General features: G+C 43.8%; 1 long non-coding RNA gene across 1 annotated transcript in view; it reads left to right on the top strand.

Moving 5' to 3' along the window:
• Window positions 1-2412, top strand: part of LOC130285065 (uncharacterized) — a 98499-nt gene extending 96087 nt beyond the window's left edge. The window contains exon 3 of the long non-coding RNA XR_008847236.1: window positions 2116-2412. This is a non-coding gene — a long non-coding RNA (uncharacterized LOC130285065). The remainder of the gene's footprint in view (window positions 1-2115) is intronic.
• The last annotated feature ends 9879 nt before the right edge of the window (window positions 2413-12291 follow it).

The following is a 12291-nucleotide window of genomic DNA, read 5'->3' as shown; positions in this document are numbered from 1 at the left end:
CTCCTGGTTAGACCTCAGTTAGTTGTTTGGTATTGCTTCTGGTTCTGATCATCTAACCTGTTTTTGGAACTTTCTGTGTTCTGAATCTGTTCTCTATGCTTCTGTGTGTTTCTGACCTGGTCTGTCTGACTTTTCTTGAGCAATTACCGTAATCAGTGTAGGGACTGTCTCCAAGTTGGGAACCAACGTTTAGGGTGGATTACCCAAGTAGGCAGAGACAATGGCTGGGGTAAGAGTAAGGCTGCACTATTCCCTACCTAAATGTATCACAGTAGCATTTTCATAATGTACATTTTAAGTCATAACTCAATATGAGTCCCATTGTGTTTCCACATATAATATATTCTAGTAGCTGAGAGTTTTCCACTAGTATTCAGAAAATATCTCTTATAATACCAGGATTCACCACGTCTATATTTGGTTTTGTAGACCCCTTGTATGGAACTCTAGGTTTAACCACTCTTTTTACTTTATGTAATTGCATTAACGGAAATGTGTTCCATTCCTTTTTAGCCTTTATTTCTTTTCATAGAAAAACCTTTATGTATCATGTTTTATTTCCATTGTGCTATAAGCTGTAACTTTGTGAGCCTCTGCCTCAGTGAGCGTGCCAGAACCTTTCTATGCCATGTCTAATGCATCATTCATTCAGAGCGCTGCAAGTTTTATTAGAGTGGTTAACATTTTCCACTGATAGGTGTTTTCTTGGCTGTAACAACACAGATCTGTTTTGTTTCTGTGCCACTGGAAATTAGGGGAGAAGGGGAAAGAATAGCACACATGGTGTAAATATGAACACGCTTCAAGACTGTACACGATGTATCACAGATAATGTGCTAGTGTGTTCCGTATGTTCTCAGACACTCTTATTACACTATAGCACGATACATCTTCATAACAGAGGCTTTTTTTTTTTTTTTTTTTGCTCATCAAAGCTTTGTTGTATTTTGTTGCTTACTCTTTTGCTTATTTCTAATTATTCATAGGGACAACCACTACACTTAGACCCTGGAGCTCCTAGGTCACATTTAATTAGTTTCTTTCTCATTTTATCAAGCTTCTTTCTGATCATCCCACCCTGATAAAGTTTCATTCTCTTTGATAAAAACATCTCAATACTATTATGTAGATTAGATCAGATTGCAGGCTGCCTGTATAGTTATATCAAGAGAAGAGTGGTGAGGATGGAGATGGGAGGAGGAGCAAGTTTAGACAGCAGAGGGATACAAAGAGATGCACAGAAACAGCAGAGACAACTGTAAATATTAGTTTCAACCCCAGTTACATCTTAGACTATTCCCTACTGCTGTATAATGTCCTCCATGCTCCAGCTGCTTCTTAAAATAGATAGAACGGCAGGATCCCCCTTCTGTGTGTGTGTGTGTGCAGTGTATGGGACATATCATAGAACTTAGGCACCACTCCCTCACTAGCTCATGGACAAATGATAAGAGATGAAGCCTGCAGAGCAGTCAGATAGTGATACTCATGTACACACGAAAACATATCCAGAAAAGTTGCTTAAAATGACGGAAAAACTTTAAAGGAGTACTCTGGTGGAAAACAAACTTATATATAAAATTCTTAATCCTTTCAGTATTTATGAGCTGCTGTATGCTCCAGAGGAAGTTGTGTAGTTTTTTTTCAGTCTAACCACACAGCCCTCTGCTGTCACCTCTGGTTATATCAGGAACTGTCCAGAGTAGGAGCAAATCCCCGTAGCAAAACTCTCCTGCTCAGGACCACCAATGATCAGTAGAGTGAAGGGACCAGGGAACACTAGAACACTACGGCTCCTTCTTGTATGGACTTGCAGCTTGTCCATACATGTAGCTCTGTCTGGAACTGCAGCTCATTCCTGATTTCTGTTCATTTAAATAGATCTGAGCTGCAATACCAAGCATAGACTCTTTATTCCATAACCCGGATTCTAGTAATCATATCCCCTCCGATCATACATTAATGGCTTCTACTATGAAGAAGCGAGGGTTGAAGTCCTAAAAAACTCCTTTAAGATGCCCTGGTGATACTTTTATTTGTCTGACTAAAAGGCTGTTTTAAAAAAAATGTAATCTATTTAACCTGGTGAATTCTTTTTTTCTTTTTTCTTTCAAGGCAACAGAGACAGAGAAGGGGAACACACAAAAAAAATGTCCAAATAGTTTTTGTGGTGACAACTATAAGACTGATGGTAGAGAACTGTACATTAAGACCAGAAGACCTCACATGGAGCCTGAAACCTTAACATATCATTTCTCCTAAAGAAGTTAAGCAACTGAAAAACATCGAGAAGAATTTCTTTAGGTCATTTCAGATGCTTGGAATGTCATAGAACATGGGTGAATATTTTTTTCTTGATTTATCACTCAACAACTAAAAGATCTATCTTTGATCTGTGAGAAATAAATGTATCACAAGAAAAGCACGACTAATTCACACGATTTCTACACATATACATATAATATTTGCTGGCTATTGGCCGGTTACATAAGAAGATACAGTATGTAGGGTATATATTCTTATGCATAATATAGGGATTCAGTTAGTTCCTATACACTCCACTGCACAGTGAACAAAATGTCAAATAGTGCTACATTCAGACAGTGAGATTGGAGTTATATCACATCTGCACCAAGACGGAGCAGGGCTTTGCAAATGTCAAGTTTATAGTTGTACACTTTCATTATGAAATGTTTTCTTATTTTATTACATAACATCTGCTAGAATACACAGGCAGATTCATACAGTCATAAAGAAAAAGATAAAGAGCACTGGATCTCGCATATATCAAGTTTCCTAGGAGCTGGATATATTATGCTCCAGTCCTGGACTAGTCATTTATTCAAGGATCACCAAATATTGAACAGTTTCTCTATTTATTCATTGGAGGACTTCTGTGGCTAGACTGTGTTCATGACTTTAATCAGTGTCTGTCAGTCTTCACCTATTCTCACTTATTTCTTTTTATTGAATCTGCTATTTCATGGAGGTCATTCATTCATGTTTGGCGCATACAGTTTGTAAACCAAGTATGTTCAACTGTATGCTAAGAACATACACCATTTTTTACCAATATGGTTGCGTAGAGCTGGAACATCTGTAGAATAGCTACACAATGCTCCATAAATGTCACATAAATGTGGGTCCTACCTCTGTCAAGATCAAAGGGGCCCAAACCCCCTCTGGCAAGTTTGCATCAACAGAACCTTGTCAAAAAGCCAAAAACAGCTGAACTGGCTGGTTACTCAGTTTGCATAACTTACATCGATGTTAGGGATGAGCAAATCGAATCCTACAAATCCGAATTCATTCCAAATTTCTGGAAAAATTTGATTTGCAGCGAATGCGAATAAAGCCACAATTCGATTAAACTCCATTTAGTGCTGTCCAGGCTCCAGGGCATCGAACAATGTGTTGAACAGTGTGTTGCACAGAACAGCAGCGATTCACCTCAAGCCCAAATCCTGCCCTGAAGCACTGATAGGAAAGGGAGTGAGATTGAGAAAGAAAGTGCAATTTTGGGTGTAGTACACCCCAACTGTGTCCTGCAGCACTGGTGTGTACTGCGGGTGTTGTACACAAATACTGTTTTAAGCATACTGGAGCGCATTGTCCTCCCCTCATAAGTGCATACCACATACTTACATTTCAGTGGTGTACTATTTTGTTCCTGTCAAAGTCTTATGGGCCTAGATACTGTGAAAGGCCAGCCAAAAGTACACACCTGCTGGTGTTGTAGACAAATACTGTTTTAAGCGTACTGGACGCAATGTCCTCCCGTCATATGTGCATACCACATACGTACATCTAAGTGGTGTACTATTTTGTTCCTGATAAAGTCTTAAGGGCCTAGATACAGTGAAAGGCCAGGCAAAAATACATACCGGCTGGTGTTGTACATAAATACTGTTTTAAGCGTAGTGGAGCGTATTGTACTCCCCTCATTAAAGCACTAAGTAAGTCATACAGAAGTGTCAGGATGTGCACAGAGGAGTGGCAGAGGCCTAAATTCATCAGGCAGAGGTTGTAGCAGACTAGGGGCGAGTGGCAGCAGGAGTCGCAGCAAGAGGCCTGAGCTCTCGGTATCAGTTAGCAGTCGTGTCTTGACCAGCAACCCATCTTCCTTCATCGATTGGTTAACACGTCATCCACTTCATCACAGGTGACATCTGACACCCCCAGTCAACAGTTTGTGGGTTCCTCAGACACAACCCTCAGTTGGCATGACCCGTCCTCCCATTGCCTCTGTCCTATGTTGTTTCCTCCCCCACAGAAGTATCTCATGCTTTTGGTTCAGCTCCACTATTAAGTGAGGATGATCTAGAGGAAATTCAAAAGCTACTGCCCAGCCAAGAAGTGGAGGAGACATCCGCCGCTTCTTCCGCTAGGTGGGCAAGTAGTGATGAGGAGAGTGGGGTGGGAGGTGCTGTTGCGAGCGTTCAGGCTCCTGAAGCCTACACTGTTGAGGAACCTGAGGAGGACATCAGGGAGGTGCAGACACAACTCGATGATGTTGAAGCCGATCGCACTTGGGAGCCGGGTGCAGAAGGGGCTTCATCATCATCAGGAGAAGATAGTTGCAGGTTGCCCGTGAGGCAGCAGCTAAGCCAGCAAGGTGGTAGCATGGTTGGCAGTCAGCATGGTGGCAGAAGTGGAAAGTCTGGAGCCAAACGTGTCCGGGGTAGACCACCTGCTTCATGGCAGCCTACTTTTACAGGAGGTAGTGAAACAGGGGATTCTGGAGTTGGCGGCAGTAGCAGTCAACCAGTGCGGACTGTTGTTGGGAAATAAGCTACTCGGCAGTGTGGCAGTTTTTCATCAAGCATTAAGAGGAGGTTAACATGGCCACATGCAAGATGTGTCGACAGAAGGTGAAGCGTGGCCAGGGTCCCAATGTTAGCACCACAGCCGTGCTTCAACATATGCAGGGTCACCATAAAGCGGCCTGGGAGAACCGTGGCTCCAATATAGTGGTCCAGCCTGCTGCATTACCCAGTGACACGCCGCTCCCTGTTTCAGCCAGCCGAGGCTAAACCACCTCAGCTGAAGGGAGCTGTGTGTCATACTCATCTTCTGTCGTTCCAGATACTCCTGCTCCTCTTACTATGAGTCAGTCATTCCGCCAGCAATCCATCGGCGAAGCCATGTCCAAAAGACAACAGCATGCACCCACTCATCCAATGGCGCAGAAGCTGAATGTGCTCCTTTCCAAGTTGCTGGTGCTGCAATCCCTCCCTTTTCAAGTGGTGGACTCTGCACCTTTCAGAGAACTGATGGCTTGTGCCAAGCCGAGGTGGAGAGTCCAAAGCCGTCCTTTCTTTGCAAAGAAGGCAGTGCCAGCCCTGCACATTTTTGTGGAACAGAAGGTGGGCCAGTCCTTGAGCCTGTCGGTGTGTACCAAAGTGCATGGCAGCACCGGCGTGTGGAGCTGTAACTACGGTCAGGGACAACATATGTCCTTTACGGCCCACTGGCTAAATGTGGTTCCTGCACAGCCACAACAGCAACTTAGACAGGGCATGCCGCTTCCGCCTCCATGCTCTCAGGCCGTTGGTCCTGTGACAGTGTGTGACTCTGCCTCCTCATGCTTCACCGTCTCCTCAGCCACCACTGCACGGACAAGTCTCAGTGCCCCTCCAGCATACCATGTGTGCAGGGCACGGCGTTGTCACGCTGTTCTTCCCATGGTTTGCCTTGGCAAATGGAATCACACAGGGGAGGAACTGTTAAAAGTCATTCATGAAGAAATCGAATCATTGCTTACTCCACAAAAACTGGAAATGGGAACCATGGTGACCCACAACGGAAAGAACATCTTGTCTGCACTGCGACAAGGAAGCCTGAGACATGCGCCCTGCATGGCACACGTGTTCAATCTGGTTGTCAAGCAGTTCCTGAAGTGTTCCCCCCATCTGCAAGACATCCTAATAATGGTAAGGAAACTTTGCATTCACTTCATGCACTCGTACACCGCAAGCTAGAGGGTTATGAGGAAGGCAAGACAGAGGACCCAGACACACTGTGGCAGTATGCAGTGGAGATGGAGGCAGGGAGTCTCTCCGAGTCACTTGCACAAATGGCACGATGCATGCTCATTTGCTTGTGTGGTGACCGTTGAATTGTCACCATTTGGCAGCGGGATGACTTCTGGCTTTCAACCTTATTGGACTCTCGCTACCGGCACAAAATGGGGGCCTTTTTTACACCCACTGAGAGGGAGGAAAAACTGACTACTACGCCCATCATCTTGCAGGTGTGACTCGGGGGGCCCTCTGCACTCACTTTCCACTGCCATGGCTGCTGGGGAGGGCTGGGGTGGCAGGAGCAGTACCAGCTCCATCAGCAGCAGCCTGAGTCTACAGTCACTGATGAGTAGCTTTCTTCACCCGCATAGTGAGGCAACTCATCAGCAGCAGGTAGACCTGGAGCAGGACCTGAACAAGCAGGTGGGGGCATACCTTGACATGACCATGCCAACACACCTTGAAGATCCTCTGGATTTCTGGGCAGCCAAACTTGATTTGTGGCCACAACTAGCAAAGTTTTCCCTGGAAAAGCTGTCCTGCCCAGCCAGTAGTGTGCCATCAGAGCGGGTGTTTAGTGAATCAATCATGCATCAGCCAGGATTTCCACCCACCAATGCCTGATGTATCAGAGTAGATTGACCATGGTGCCACACCAACACTTCACAAATATGGATATTGCTAGACAGATTTAAGGTGCTGCTCCCCAGTTATAGACCTCCGCATCAGACCACAAGTAAGTATTGAGTATATGCATTACGTAAAACTTAAATTTTAATAATATTCTTAGAATAAAATATATGTACCCCAATTTTTTTTTTAATGAAACAAGAAGAAAGGTGTGCAAAAAAACACCATGTGCCACCTACACCACCAAGTACTGATGTGATACAAAGACCTATAAAAGGTGCAAGGGAACAACATATGGTCCATTGTAACCGGTGGGGTAAAAAAAAAACTTCCCCTGTAAGGCCCTACTCTCAAATTATTAATTCCTTAGTGTTACCCACCCTAAAGAGGGTGGCCCCACACAGGAATCTCTCCCTATTTCCTTCTACAAACACTGCCATTTCCCAGGGTTTTTAGGTGAAAACAGAGAGTTTCCTGTGTAGGGTAAGTAACAATTGCCAAGAAGGGAATTAATAGGGTGAGAGTAGGGCCTTACAGGGGAAGTTTTTACCCCCCACCTGCTACAATACATTGTTCCCTTCCACCTTTTCAAGGAAAGTGTTACTCGTCTTAAAAAGGACGGCCCCACACAGGAACCAATCCCTATTTCCACCTAAAAACCCTGGGAAATGGCAGTGTTTGCAGGTGGACATAGGGAGAGGTCCTGTGTGGGGCCGGCCTTTTTTGGGCGAGTAACACTTCCCAAGAAGGGAATTAATAATTCGAGTTTTTACCCCTACCGGTTACAATGACCATACGTTGTCCCCTTCCATCTTTTAGAGGTCTTTGCATCACATCAATACTTGGTGGTGTAGGTGACACATGGTATTTTTTGCACACCTTTCCTTTTGTTTGATTTAAAAAAAAATTTGGGGTCCATATATTTTATCCTAAGCATATTATTAAAGGAGAACTCCGGAATATAAAAATTTTGGCCCATACTGCCGGCAGTAAAAAAAAATAAAGATGTACATACCTTCCTCCGCTCCCCCGGGGCCTCCGGTAACCGGCTCCAGTCTCCGCCGCGATACACTTCCTGGTTGCCGGTGGTCGGATAAGTCATACTGCGCTAAGCCAATCACCAGCCGCAGCGAAGTCAGACTCGGCCGGCGATAGGCTGAGCGGCACTGTGAAAAAGCCTCAGGACACAAAATTCTTCACTACACCAGCACCTGCTGCCGGGGCCGAAAACGTCACACTGCCGCTCAGCCTATCGTCGGCCTAGTCGGGACTTCACTGCGGCCGGTGATTGGCTGAGCGCAGTATGACTCATCCGACCACCGGCAACCAGGAAGTGGATCGCGGCGGAGACCGGAGACGGTTACCGGAGGCCCCGGGGAAGCGGAGGAAGGTATGTACATCTTTATTCTTTTACTGCCGGCACTATGGGGGACAATTTTTATGTTCTGGAGTTCTCCTTTAAAAGTTAAGTTTGATGTAATGCATATCCTAAATACTTACTTGTGCACACTAACACTTTTTCAAAAGAGACCGTTTTCTTCTGCCTGCCTCAGCTACTATTCTGATCCTGCCACCCACCTGATGTCACACATCTGATGCCAAATTCCCCTTTTTTCACCCACCTTTGTCACCGTGTACTGGTATTGCCACCCACTGCACCACTCTGTCACCTGGTCACTTTCAGGACTTCTGATGCTGCTGCTGCCACCTCCAGACTGTCTCATTCTGCCACCATATATTTTTCCTCATGCTGATGCCAGCTCCAGGATGTCTCATTCTGCCACCATATATTCTCCTCATGCTAATGCCAGCTCAGCACTGTCTCATTCTGCCATCATATGTTCTCTTCATGCTGCTGCCACCTAAAGTCTGGGTCATTCAGCCACTATATGGTCTCCACATGCTTCCGCCACCTCCAGGCTGTGTCATTCAGCCACTAATGGTCTCCCCATGCTGCCGTCAACTCCAGGCTGTGTCATTCAGCCACTATATGTTCTCCTCATGCTGCCGCCACCTTCACGCTGTGTCATTCAGCCACTTTATGGTCTCCTCATGCTGCTGCCACCTCCTTGCTGTCAATCAGCCACTATATGGTCTCCTCATGCTGCTGCCACCTCTAGGCTGTATCATTCAACCACTATATGTTCTACTCATGCTGCCACCAACGACTGGCTGTGTTGTTGCAACACTACATGGTCTCCTCATGCTGCCTCCAACTCCAGGCTGTGTCATTCAGCCATTGCATGTTCTCCTCATGCTGCTGCCACCTCCAGGCTGTGTCATTCAGCCACTGTATGGTCTCCTCATGCTTCCGCCACCTCAAGGCTGTGTCATTCAGCCACTATATGTTCTCCTCATGCTGCCGCCAACTCCAGGCTGTGTCATTCAGCCACTATGTGGTCTCCTCATGCTTCCGCCAACTCCAGCTGTGTCATTTAGCCACTATATTTTCTCCTCATGCTGCTGCCACCTCCACGCTGTGTCATCCAGCCACTATATGGTCTACTGGTAATGCCGTCAACTCCAGGCTGTGTCATTCAGGCACTATGTGGTCTCCTCATGCTTCCGCCAATTCCAACTGTGTCATTCATCCACTATATGGTCTCCTCATGCTGCTGCCACCTCCACGCTGTGCCATTCAGCCACTATATGGTCTCCTCATACTGATGCCACCTCCAGGCTCTGTCATTGTGCCGCTCTGTGACAGTGATTCTAATAGCAACACCTCTGATCTGCATGTCATACTGAATAACAGTATTATTTCACTAACCTAGTACACACCCTATGCGTGTTACAGCAAAGTAAAGTGTTTTACACCCCTATTGAGGCTCTCTGTAGGCCAGAAATAGCTGTTTTTAATAGCGATTCACCACAAGCAAATTTGGACCAAAACTAATTTTTGGTGGGAAAATTCGGCGAATCAGCCAAATTGAATTTAAAAAAAATTTTGCTCATCTCTAATTGATGTCAATGAGAGTCAAATAAACAGTGTGGTACAATGACCACCAGGACACTTTTTCAGCTTGGGTTATACCAGTCTCATATTAGAGCCCTTGTCTTATTCACACAGAACTGGCACTTATTGCAGCCCTTAGCAGACACAGCTATTATCTTCCCCAGGTTTAAACACAGTACTGATATCCTTTTCCCCCATACCAACACCAGGGTGTCTTGTGGGCCTCACAGTCTTAGTAGACTTTCCATACACAAATGAAATAATTCACCTAACCCTGCATCAATAGCAGCCTACATGGTAGAAACATAACTGTATCCCCTTCTACAGACTTCTATTGTTCACCTGTTAGCTCCTCCAACCTTTCAAGGCCATGTCCAGGTGAAGGGCTCATACCATTTTCCACTACAAGGATTTGCTCCCTTCCCAAAGGCAAATTCTCCCTCACTGTCACAACCCATGACGGCCAGTTCACCACCTCAAACTCATAGCCCTGCAAATCCTCCCCTACCTCTCCACAAAGAGACAAGCTTGGTTCCTTAGTCTAATAAATAGCTCTTCTTAACCTTGTAGTTGAACAAACTCACAGCAGTCAGGTCCAGCAGCCCATGTGGTTTACTATACTGTTGCTGAATAGTGCCATTCCTTTTCCTTTCATAGAGTAGGCTCTTACTATCTAACCAAAGCATGGTGGTGCTCTCTCTTAGCCCACTCCAGGCTTCCCATAGGCATACCTTTACCTCCAGTTCTCATTTAGTAGCTGCCTCACACACTGCCATTGCTTTGCCTGTATGGCATTACAGCATTTCACCAGCCAACCTGACGAAGAGTATAACAAATATACAGTGCAAAATAACACACTGTATAAACAGTACATACCATTACTAATAAACCTTAGCAGTGCTTCATGGGTTCCAGGAGACAAAGTCCATCTTATCCCTTTATATGTAGACCTTTTTTTGTGACTCTTAAAGACAGAGTTAAATATGCCAGAAATATTTATCTGGGACATAAATTAGATTTATTATGTCCCTACTGAAACAGCTGGCATTTATAGTGCACATGTTTAATCAGATCTGTATGGGCATCATAGGTCCATTTTAGCTTTCATATTTGCCTTGGTTCACCTACTGCAAGTCCTCATTGTGGACATGGATTGTGTGAATGATGACAGAAGTATGGGATATGTTGGATGTAAAAAAAATAATAGGAATAAACTGAATCTACAAAGCCTTTAAATTATTTTGCACTCATGGACCATATTTCGAGTATTTCCTCTATTTCAACACAAGAGCACGAGGATGTTTTTTTAATTTTGGAGTATGTATGCAAGGATTGTATATATCTCTTCAGTGAATCCACCATTACAGAGGTGACCCTGAATTGCGCTATATATATATATATATATATATATATATATATATATATATCTGCCTTCATGGAAATAATGTAATATGGTCTTATTAAACCTAGAAGCGTAGGATCATGATATTACTTCTAGTTACAGATAATACTTCTATCCCTAGGGGTATAATAACAAGCGGGTAATGAGCAGTTGTATCAGTGAGGATAAGGATGGATTATGGGATTATTTGGGGTGTTTATTTTTAATAATTCATAGTCTATGTTACAATTCTTTATATTAAATATATATCATCTCATCAGAAATCTATAGAGGATATTGCTGTCCCAAATGCTCAGATTTGGGGGACATAACTTTGACTTTTCATCCTTTTGTTGTAATGAGTAAAACTAATATAAGAATAATGTACAGTGTATAACAATATAAAAATAAGTAAATGTGACTAGGAAAATATTGTGATTCATGTACTAATTGTGTATAGAAGTTCATATACAGAACAACATGAGAACAAAAAAAAAACAGACTGTATCAGACTTAGGGGCCCCATAGTGCAGCCACATTTTAGTGTCCATAATACGAACACAAGTCCCAGCATGATTACGGGTTCGATGACCTAAAATGACCCGTGTAAAACCATCCTATCAAGTGAAGATATATATATATATATATATATATATATATATATATATATATATATATATAATTTGTAATATTTTATTTAAATAAAGATAAACAATTGTCAGAGAAATCAAAGGATGACTACATGGGAATAGTTAACACGAGAGCAATAGGTGCATTCTAAGTCATTAGGTCCAAGAAATCGATCCACTGCAGTGACCATTTGCTTCTTATAGTATTTTTGATCTGGGGGGCAATGCCAGTGTTTGGCTAGATTGTGGCTGAATTAAAAAATCATCTTGTTTGATGTTTTAGCAAAGACTGGCCCCTGGCTTTACTATCAGTCACCTACAGACTTTCACACAGACTGTACTTCCAACACTTCTTAGAATTGGGCCCCTGCTAATACATTAGTGTCTAGTTGGCCTACACCAGCATTCCAGGACAGGTCATCTGAGAACAGAGCCAAATCAAACCCATGTAGCAAAGGCGGACACAGATCATTAACTATATCTATGTAAAGGGGAGGGGGTCGTCACCACTTGTCATACAGACGAACATTTTAGCTGGGACCTGTAATCATTAGCATATAAGACCATTTCACGCCATGTTTATTGGCTACATGAGAAGGATACACAGTAAGAACATACTGTGGGTTATCTGTTGGTATCTAGGGGACAGGTGCTGTAAAAAACATTAAACAC

This window comes from Hyla sarda, chromosome 8, assembly GCF_029499605.1.
Source record: "Hyla sarda isolate aHylSar1 chromosome 8, aHylSar1.hap1, whole genome shotgun sequence".
In the NCBI taxonomy this organism is placed as follows: domain Eukaryota; kingdom Metazoa; phylum Chordata; class Amphibia; order Anura; family Hylidae; genus Hyla; species Hyla sarda.
The sequence above is the reverse complement of the archived record's forward strand: the minus strand, read 5'-3'. Positions and strand labels throughout refer to the sequence as shown.